Source organism: Lathyrus oleraceus, chromosome 3 (assembly GCF_024323335.1).
Source record: "Lathyrus oleraceus cultivar Zhongwan6 chromosome 3, CAAS_Psat_ZW6_1.0, whole genome shotgun sequence".
Taxonomy (NCBI): Eukaryota; Viridiplantae; Streptophyta; class Magnoliopsida; order Fabales; family Fabaceae; genus Lathyrus; species Lathyrus oleraceus.
In genome coordinates, this window is record NC_066581.1 from 239,453,775 (window position 1) to 239,464,957 (window position 11,183).

Consider the following 11,183-nt stretch of genomic DNA (forward strand, 5'->3'; position numbering starts at 1 on the left):
GGACAAATTGTTTAAAACATCCAAATTAGAGGTCCCAAAAAAACATTTAAGCATTCTTTTTATAATAATAAAAATCTTAAATTTTGAATTTGCCTTTTTATCCTCACTTACTCACAGAAACCCAACAGTGCACTTCCTCTTTATTTTCTATATTTAATTACTCTACTCTTATTATTTTATCTATAATAACAAAATAACTAAATTCACTAAAAATGCTACTACTCATATTATTTCATTTAATAATTAAACCACTATTATTTAAATAATAAAATAAAAAATATTATTTTAATTAATAAAATAATTCAAAGTTATTCTATTTTTCTTTAATTATTCTCCACACACTATTACAAGGTCACTCATCCACATTCATCTATCCACCCACACACAATAATCAAATACATACACAAAAGTATAATTAAATTAAAAAATAATTTACTAAAATTGTATGGTGTTACAGGGGACATATCGGGAATTTTTTACGAAAATAACCCCGTTTTTCAAGAAAATTCCCAAAATAGCCCTGGTTTCAAAAAAATTCCCAAAGTAGCCCACTTTTAGGAGGAGGCGCCAATACAATTGGCGACTCCTCTTAAAAATTAAATGGAGGCATCAATTGGATTGGCTAGGGCACATGGTGCAGCCAATCCAATTGGCGCCCGTGCGTATTTTTACAAAGGAGGAGCCAATTGGATTGATACCTCAGGGCAAAATGATTTTGTTTTGTTATAAATAGATGTGTTGTGTGAATCATTGTTCCACATCTCATTTCATCATTTGGCAATCATGTTTGGTGTTCTTCGCCGATACGGAAAGGTGATTTATGCGAGAGACAAACCTCAGATACTAATGTTGTTCGGGAACATCACGACGTTCGATCAACTGAAGAGGGAGATGGTTCGTTGGTTAGATGGGAAAATACCAGAAGGGAAAAAAATTAGAAGTATTGAGAGACTCAACATTATCTTTGGTTGGGTGCGAATGAAAACTGATAAGGATGTTAGGGAAATGATGTTCGGTCGAGATGACATCAATTTGATTGTTGTAATTAGTTAGAAATATTTCTGTTTTCAGTTAGCTTATTTTGTACTGATATTTGTTGTGAATCTCATTGTAACAAAAAATTTATGATATATAATAATTGAAGGTTACAGAAATACAATGTTACAAAAAGCTTATGACCCAGATGATGCTTCTCGATTGGGACAATTGTTCTTGTTATGTCCTGGTTGACGACAGATACTACATAATCTTATCATTTTATCTGTCGAATCCATTTTTGTCCTGATATGTGTGCTGTTTGGCCTTCCTTTTTTCTTTCTACGCATCTCGTCGTTGTGCCAAACTATATCACCTTCATATGGAGGCCAATATTCCTCCATTGGTAGCACCGAGAAGCTTTTATTATATACATTCATGACAATGACAGCCTTGTACACATCAGATAAATGACTTTAAGCGTCTTGACGAGTATATGCGCATGCTAAAATGACATGGGAGCAAGGAATGCGGAAGGTCTGAAATTTTCCACAGTCGCACCAACTTCTATTTAGTATAACAGCATAGGCTAAATTTTGTCTCCTCTCATTGTGGTCCATTGTTTCCTGGACGCTGAAATTTTTCCTATGACGATCAAAGACTGTTACAACGTGCGTGGTAGCTTTGATTCTCTCCTCTTTCATGACTTTCATGCAACACTCACTAAATACTTGCCCAGACATTAACACCGCACTCCATCCACCTGCCGTTTCACATTCAACTAGAGCAAAGGCAATGGGAAAGACATTGTTGTTGTCATCTTGTGCAACCGCCATAAGTAAAGTACCCATGTATTTTTCGTATAACCAAGTGCCATCAATTTGAATAATAGGTTTGCAGAATGCGAAACCTTTGATGCATGTGTCAAACGCCAGAAGCAAAGTACCCTTGTATGATGCATGGACCTCTTGGAGACTGATTTGTTAGATGATAATTCAAGAGGTCAAGGTATACTCCTTTCACGCCTTAAGTCATACTATAACAGTTTATACTTAGATGAACATTCTACCGAAGATGCTTGAATAATAAAAACTAGGTGTTACATTATGCTTTTAATTGGTTCTTTTTTATTTCCCGAAGGTAGTGGTTCTAGTATGCATATTATGTATTTACCTTTACTTAGACATGTAGATAGAATAGGAAGTTACAGTTGAGGATCTGCTTGTCTGGCTTATCTCTATAGCTCTTTGTGCAAAAACTCACACAAAGACACATCTACCTTTTCTGGATGTGCTGTTTTGCTCCAAGCATGAGGTTGGTCAAGACTACCGTCCCTAGCACCCGTCAACAACAACCCTTTCACTTTCCCGTATGCACAAAAATAAGTTGTTTAAATTGCTATATATTTACTTACTTCTTTAAAGATTATTATCTCTAACTAATATTTTTACCTTTTTGGTGCAGATGGTATGCACGTGGTATGAGTTATAACAGATGTCCTAGACATTGTATTACTCAGTATCACAATCTGTTGGATCACCTTCGACCCATAGACGTAAGGATAATAGCCTCATTATTTCGTTATAATTTGTTAACTTCTTCTACCAAGATTATAATCCAAGTTACTTTCACATTTTAGTTAATTTGATGTCCATACCTAAATTTGGATCATGACCATGAGGTCAACGCTGAAGACGCGGTCGTATGGACTGCATGCACACCGATAATAAGATTCATAACAGTGGAGATGCACAAAAGTGATCGTGTGAAGTTGCAGTTCGGTATGCCCCAAAACATCCCAGATCCCCCAGTAAACCTAGGAGAATGGCATCTGCACAAAGTTAACGACCAATGGGACTTCAATCCATGGCAAAGTTTCGCAAGATCGGAGTGTCGCAAATGGAAGCACCGCCATGAGTATGTCTTAGCTGACGCAATCATGCCAAATGAAGAAAAACCAAGTCGTACTTATATGGCTTGGTACAGATCGGTTGGTTTTCAATTCATCGCCGAGGATATGTTCCTGTATGACCCACACCAACAAACTTACACACCAGACACCCCAACATCTAACCCATAACAACATTGTCAGACCGGATACACCAACCCCCTGTTCGTCAAACTTTCTGTTCCACCAACACACAAACATACAACCAAAACATGCCATACACCTAACCCCAATACCAAGAGCATACCTCATACCATCACCAACAAATTGATCATCAACCTGAGACCCAAGATCGCTTCGCACCCAACACATCACCCTACCAAAGCCTCCTTAGCCAAAACACCCAACGATCATTCAACACCAACCGCCCCTCCTCCTACCATAGCCAAGAAGCCCAAACCTCACAAAACCAAAACCTCCAACAACCATATCTCTACCAAACACCCCAACAATCTTTCCAACCTTTCCTCGACGCATCATTCACACCCATGTCTCCCTTCAACCATCCCGGTCGCCAACCAATGAGTCAAACACAACCCAACTACTCTGGCATGGATCATGAACTCAGCTACGACGATACACCCTCGATGCATACTGAAGACTATGCCGATTTGTCTGATTATCTCAACAGGCCATCTCCTATAGTTGGTAGTGACACTCCTGCCCCCTCAGATGCTCAAACACCAGTGGTGAATCATCAACGTGGGTTAGGGTAGCTAGGGGATGTGGGACCGGAGGTCGGTTAGATGATCCCGATCATCACCATTAGGCTTTTTCGTGTAAACGGGAAATTTTATTAATATCAATTGGTCATATTTCAAAATTATGTATCACGTAGACCATTTAACAAAAAAAATTGCATTTTACACTAAGGTGTCAATCTAATTGGTGCCTCCTCTCAAGTGATACACATGAGCGCCAATTGAATTGGCTGCATCATGTGCCCTAGCCAATCCAATTGGCGCCTCCATTCAATTTTTAAGAGGAATCGCCAATTGGATTGACGTCTCCTCCTAAAAGTGGGGTACTTTGCGATTTTTTTTGAAACCAGGATTAGTTTGAAATTTTTCTTGAAAAACAAGGTTATTTTCGTAAAAAATTCACATATCAATTTAAATTGGGAGTACACATCTTTCAACCACTTCTTTGATTTAATAAGTTAATTAACTTTTGCTATTTTTTACTTCTAAAATTCTACAAATATTCCTATATAATAATTTGTCACATTTTATAAGTGACACGTCATTTAAAAATAAACAATTTTTTTTAAGCAAGAACTTTATTCTAATAGAGAAAAATAACCACATAATTGATTTTATGTGCAAATGTGTGAGAAGAATATCAAATTAGTTTGAATTTAAAATAGGTACAAATAAACCTATTTTTTAGTTGTTTACTTATCTTAGTGTATTTTTTTTATACTTATTTATACATACACTAAGATTTTATTTGAGAGTTTAGAAAGGAGAAGAAGGAGGATTAGAAAAATATTTTTTTAAATATAATTTTTTTTAAATATTTTAAAAAAATAAATATATATTTTAAAAAAATAATAAAATAATATTTATTGTTAATATATTTTTAATTTTTGAGATACTATAACAAAAAAATTAAATTTAATCAATTTGTCTAAGTCCTTTAAAACTTTCCTCAAATATAAATTTTGAATTTCTTAAATTAGAGGATTTTTGGTTTATGAATAATCACAAACCCTCCAAAACTCTTCCAACCAAAATCCTTCTATTCTTTTCACTCGATCCTTCCTAATTTTCAAAACCCTCCTCCTTTCTCTCAAAACTCCTAAACACAGCCTAAAAAATGTAACAATTCATAGTTATAAATTATCACATTATTTATATTATAAACAACAGACAATATTGAACCATGTGGCTTTTTGGAATCGAAGGACAATAGTCCAAAAGAGAGCAAAAATAGAGACGAATTACCTTCATTATAATCTAAGTTTTTAACCACACTATTAACTGTTAATCTAACAACGATTGAAAAGATAAACGATTGGACGGAAAACTTATAGAAAGATAACAGAAATACTCATAATCTTATCTTATCTTAAAGGAGAGAAAAATATTTTGCATGAAATGATGCAAATAGCATCTTTCGTTATATATTATTACTAGTACCAAAAATTAGGTTTTCAGCTTCCTATATATATGTTGTTTGTTTTTGTCCTTCTCTTCCAAAAATGCTTGCGTGCGTTTGAAGACATCAATGGCAGCGATGCTGAATATGATATATGTTTTTGACTTATTATCGATGATTAATGTATAAGCTTATAAAACATGTGATGATATTTAGTTCTAAATAAAGACAAAATCATGACCTTTCATATCCCAGCCAAAGAAAGGAAAAAGACAGTTTATGAGAACTAATTTGAGTGATAGATGGTAATATATGATTACGACAACATACGTAACTATTATCTAAATCTTAATCAACCTTCAAGATCTACTCTTTGTGGGACATGTTTGAGACCCTAGCTATCCAAAATTTGAGTCATGGTTTACCACATATTATGAAAGTTAGATCCAATATTAATTGTTGCAACATAATTTTTAGTTAGGCTATTAGCTATTATTTGATGCCACTTATTTGTTGAAGGCTTTTCAACCATATATGATTCATTGCTCTTGGGAGAGAGTTTTTTATTTAGTGTATGGACAAAAGAGAAAACATAATCTCTGACGAGACACATCATGACAACACATAAGATTCTTATTGTTCTTGTTAAAGGTATAGAACAGGGTTCCCCTCCCATTCCAAATGGCCTACCATGCAATAGAGATGGCTTCGTATTGATAAAAACTAGTTTTGGATAGTTCTTGTAACTCACATGCAACCAATCATTTGTAGGATAAATCCAACTTTCTAATAAAATAAAATGTATTTTAATTCTTTAAAATATAGTGGAGACATTAGCATGAATGAATTTTGAAATATATTTTAATGTTATTTTTTTATATTAATTTATTTAAAAATAAATATTTTTACATTTATCAATACACAACCAAATTTTAAGATATGGTTGGATTTTCATATTTTCAATTAAGTGGATGAATTTAAATTGCAATTGTTTAAGTTTTGAACTAGATTTTAAAGGAGTGATGACATTGTCTCTTAACTCTTAAGTGAGTTTTTTTCCTACTCTTTAAATCTCTAATTTTTTTTTTTGTTTTTTCAAACTTTTGGTTTCTAGAATCTAAAATGTCCCTTTTAAGGCACACATTTCTTCTTCTTCTTCTTTCCACTTTATACTTTTAATATATTTTTTCCTAAATCTTCAAACTCATTTTTTTTTTGCATTTCCTAATTTTGAATCAGATCTTGCTTGAATCACCACTAGGTTGGGATAATTTTATAGTGTCCAGAAAGGAATAGTCCATGACAAAGCAGATCAAATGACATGTTGAAATACTGGACAAGCACACTCCGAATCGTCCGATTGGACCTAGGTCACCTAACCCGAACTAAGGGCCATATTCCATTTGTTTTATCACACATGGCCTATGAGGTGTCCAAGAGATAATAGTTTAGGTTATGACAATCAAATGGAAAAATTGTCCTCCAAGATTTGAAGAAGAACATGCCTTTCCTTATTTCCACGTTTTCATCATAAGGAAGCTATGGAAAATTGTTTCTCTTATTCTTGTATGACCCAATGAGCCCTCAATATATACTCCATTTATCAAATAATAACATACAGAGTCTCTTGCGATCAAATACGTGATCAGACTCTCCTTTTATTGTATTTCACAATTGACGACCTACTTCAACATGGTGACACGATGAGGCACCGCCACAACTAGGATTACCAGTCAGGACGACCAAGAAACCTTGGCAAAGATGTGAGCTGTTATAAAGAAGCCACGTCTTTCCAACCAAGCTTTGAAGGCAAATAACCTAACCCTCCGGGAGTGGCATCAAGAAGATTTTCATATAGAAGAGGAGGTCCTGGATCCATAGCCCCTTTTAGACGACATTTGGGGCGCTCTTACATAGGAGAATTTTAATCCCCATCACTAGTGAAACTCGACGGGAAAAGAAACTCCTAGGAACAAATGACTGCCATCAACACTCAGATGACAATCATTTGCGTATTAGATTCTTTGAAGTGCAAGGTCTTGTCTGACACTTCCTAAGAGGCAGCCCTAAGATGGTTCATGAACCTCCCCCGCATCTCAATAACTAGTTACCAAAAATCTATCCAAGAAATTGGTCCATAAATTTTTAATGAGCAATCACCAAAAGGTTTCCACCATCAGTCTGCTCAATGTTCTCTAGGGACACTCCGAATCATTAAGAGAATATCTCCACTATTTCAATGATGCGACCATCAAGGTAATTCACCCAAACTAGGTTATTTTCATGGGAGAATTATGCAATGCCCTATACTGCTTTCAGGATTACCAAATGATCCCACAAACCAACACATGTCTTTTTAGAATTCTTTGTCCTCACTCACAAGCTTTCAAGGAAACTTCTTAAAATGTCACCATCCAAATACTACTCCAAGTCAATCACATTTAACTATGGAGCTCTTATTTGTTAGGCTACCGAAAAGAAAATGCACCATATTGGTATATATAATACCAATCAATCCTTATAAGTCTTCCTTCAACCATGCAGTCTCATACTTGCAAAGCCTTAAGATCCTCTCATTCCAATGTGAATTCGAGCAACCAATCTCTTCCCTTTTCGGTCTCGGGTGTTATAACCACTCCACACCTTCTTCGATCTCAGGTGTTGCATGCCCACCAACTTCCATTTGGTTCATCACTGAACCACATCGTATTGAGAGAGTTCTACTCTAATACCATTTGTAATGCCCTTGATTGCTTTTAGGATTATCGAGTGACTCCACAAACCAACACGACTCTTTTCAGCATGTTTTATCCTCACTCATAAGCTTTTCGGGAAACTTTTTAGAAGGTCACCCATATCCAAATACTACTTCAAGTCAAACACGCTTAACTATGAAGTTCTTATTTGTTAGGCAACCAAGAAGAAGTTTTACACAACATCGGTGTTACACATTCACAACATGCATCTTTCTCCAAATTGAACATATATAAAATAACAACGGAACATCAATATCATACCCCAATTTTGTCCAGCCATTTTAAATTCATCGGGTACATGTCCATTTGACCAATTTTGCATTTTTAACCATATCCATTTTTATCATTAAATAAAGTCACCATAATTATGCATATATGCATATATAATAAAAGAATCAACATAAAGTCAATATTTTACAAGTTGAAGAAATTGACTAAAATTGCATTTTTTTCATTATAAATTTTAAAAAATAAATTCATGATGATTTTATTTATCATCAAAATATCCATTTGAATTTTATTAATCATTTTCATGCATCATAAAAAAATCAATGTTTATAAAAAGTTCAGAATATCTCTCATTTATTACATCATTATTCCATGCACATATTACATAATTATTCCATACATATATTACATAATTATTCACTATTTAATTAAATAGGTTTTTAGAAGGCACTTACACTTTTTTCATAATTCCTAAACTACCCTTTTTAGACCCTATAAATAAAACCATTCTCATTCACAAATCTCACCACCAATCATTCACAAAAACTAAGTCAGAACTCTCTTCATTTTCTTTCAAGTCATTTCTTTCTTTTTATTGAATAGGTAGGCTCTTATGTTTGTTCTTTATTTAATTCTATTGCATTTTTGCTCTTACTTTATTTATTTAGTACCTTAATCATCATCATTTTGCATGGAAGCTCAATTAATTTTAAATCAAGAGTTGAAAAGTGTTCTTGAACCTCAATAAACAAAAGTGATTTGTTGTTCTTTAAGTTTTATTTATTTAATTTTCCTTTGCACTACTATTCTTGCTGCATTTAATTAGTACCTTAATCATCACCATTTTGCATAGAAACTCAATTAATTTTAAATCAAGAGTTAAAAAGTGTTCTTAAACCTCCATAAGCAAAAGTCATTTGTTATTGTTTAAATGGCTTCTATGCTTGTTCTTTATTTAATTCTATTATATTTTTATTTTTCTTTTATTTATTTAGTACCTAAATAATAACCATTTTGTATGGAAACTCAATTGATTTCAAAATCAAGAGTTTAAAGTGCTCTTGAACCTCAATGAGCAAAAATGGTCAAATGCAAATTGATGCTTGTTTTACATAAATAATGTATCCAATAACTTTTCAACATCACCCAGAACATGAATTCATAGTTTGTTTGTCATGGGGGTGAATAAAATGGTCAAATTAAGCAAATATATATTGCTGCATTTTTGTTGATTTTTGAATTTTTTGTTGTTGTTTATCTGCTGATTATGAATATACTAGTTCGTTTGTCATGAGGGGAATAAAATGGACAACTCAAGAAAATATATGTTGCTGCATTTTTGTTGATTTTTAAATTTATTGTGTTCGTGAGATCAAATAGATAAATTTTCATTATTTATTTGCTTAATTCCATGAGATAAATTTATTTGCTTAATTTCAAATAGATAAATTTTTCTTCCATTTTTATTGCTACGACAATAGAAACCAAATGTGGTGTTGGGGAAGATGAAGTTTCCCCACACCCCTTGATTGCTCAGGACACCCATGTGCCCCCCTCCTTTGGGTCTGTAGCAGTTTTCTAGCTATACCCCCAATTTTTAGTTTGTTTTTGTCTTTTGTATATTTTTTTATTTATTATTTTCTTATTATTGCTTTATCTATTTTTTTGTTCTTTCTTTTATTTCCTTTAGTTTTTTTTTATTCTTTTAGCTCTTGTGTTGATAGTGTGCCCCATCCATTTTATTATTTATTTTATCTTTTTTATTGCTTTATATTTTAGTTTATTTTATTATATTTTTAATTGATGAATAATTGTAAATCCAAAAAGATAAAATGACTATTAAAATTAACCTTTCAAAAATACTAAAATCAAATGTGCTTGATCAACATCAAATACATTTTTCAAAATCATTTCCAAATCTCTTTCCGTTTCAAGTGCAAATTAAAACCTCGATCAATATCAAGCATTTTATCCAAATTAAATTAAGATACTTAATTATACTTAAAACACCATTTCATTTAGAGATGAAAATGGGGATGATCTCGATCCTTCGGTTCCTCTCCTCAATTGTTTGGATAAGAGTTCCCTTACTCGACTATTCAAACAATTGTCATCCTCTTAAACATTCCTAATTCAATCAAATCCAAATCATTTTCACAATAACTTAGACGAAAAAGGAAGTGGTTTAGAGTCTTATATTCCCTTCCTCAAATACTTGGATACGAGTTTCCTTACTCGGTCATTCAAGTATTCATCGTTTATCTAAAACATGTTAACAATACCTAAACCCTTTCATTAAGGATGAAAAGGGAGATGGTATAAAGTCTTCCATTTCTCTCCTCGATTATTCAGATACGAGTTTCCTTACTTGACCATTCGAGTAATTGTCATCCAACAAAACACTCAATACATCAACCTTGTCTTTTCTCGCCCTCGTGCGATCGAAACCTATCTTTTCTCACCCCATGCGATCGAAATCTTTTCACAAAGGGACATTGTTTAGTCCTTTCTAATGCATGCACAAACTAGCGCTTAAGTCTCCCATGTGCGAGCATAAAACTAAATGTGCAAACTTATAGAACGCGATCAAACATGATCCCTTCTACCGCAAAACAAACAAACGCTAAGTCTCTCATCCGCGAGCTAACAAGCTAATGTTTAAATCGTTAGAATGCAACCTAAACATCCGTCTTCTAAAATCAATCAACCAACACTCTTGGCTACCAAGAACTAGATAACTTTGAGTTCTCCATCACACCTGGAGATATGTAGGAGCTAGATTCACTGTCTCGTCAAACATTATAATAAAAAAACTCCCAAAAATATCTTTTGTCTTGCCTCGAACTATGAAGCTTTTAATTCCTCATTGTACATGAGGATACGTAGGAGCAGGACTCATAATCTTGTCAAGCACCCTAATAAAATATTTTTCTGACCGCTTTTCTTTTCCTTTTTCATTTTATTATTTGAGGAAAATAATTGACGTTAGTTAATATTCATTCGCAAGTTTAACTAAAAGGTTTCCATTGAGTACAACAGACGTGAGGGGTGCTAATACCTTCCCCATGCGTAATCGATTCCCGAACCCTGAATTTGGTTGCGACGACCATCTTATTTTTCTTTCAAAGGTTTTATTGATATTTTCCCATTCCTACATTCGAATAAATAAAGTTCGG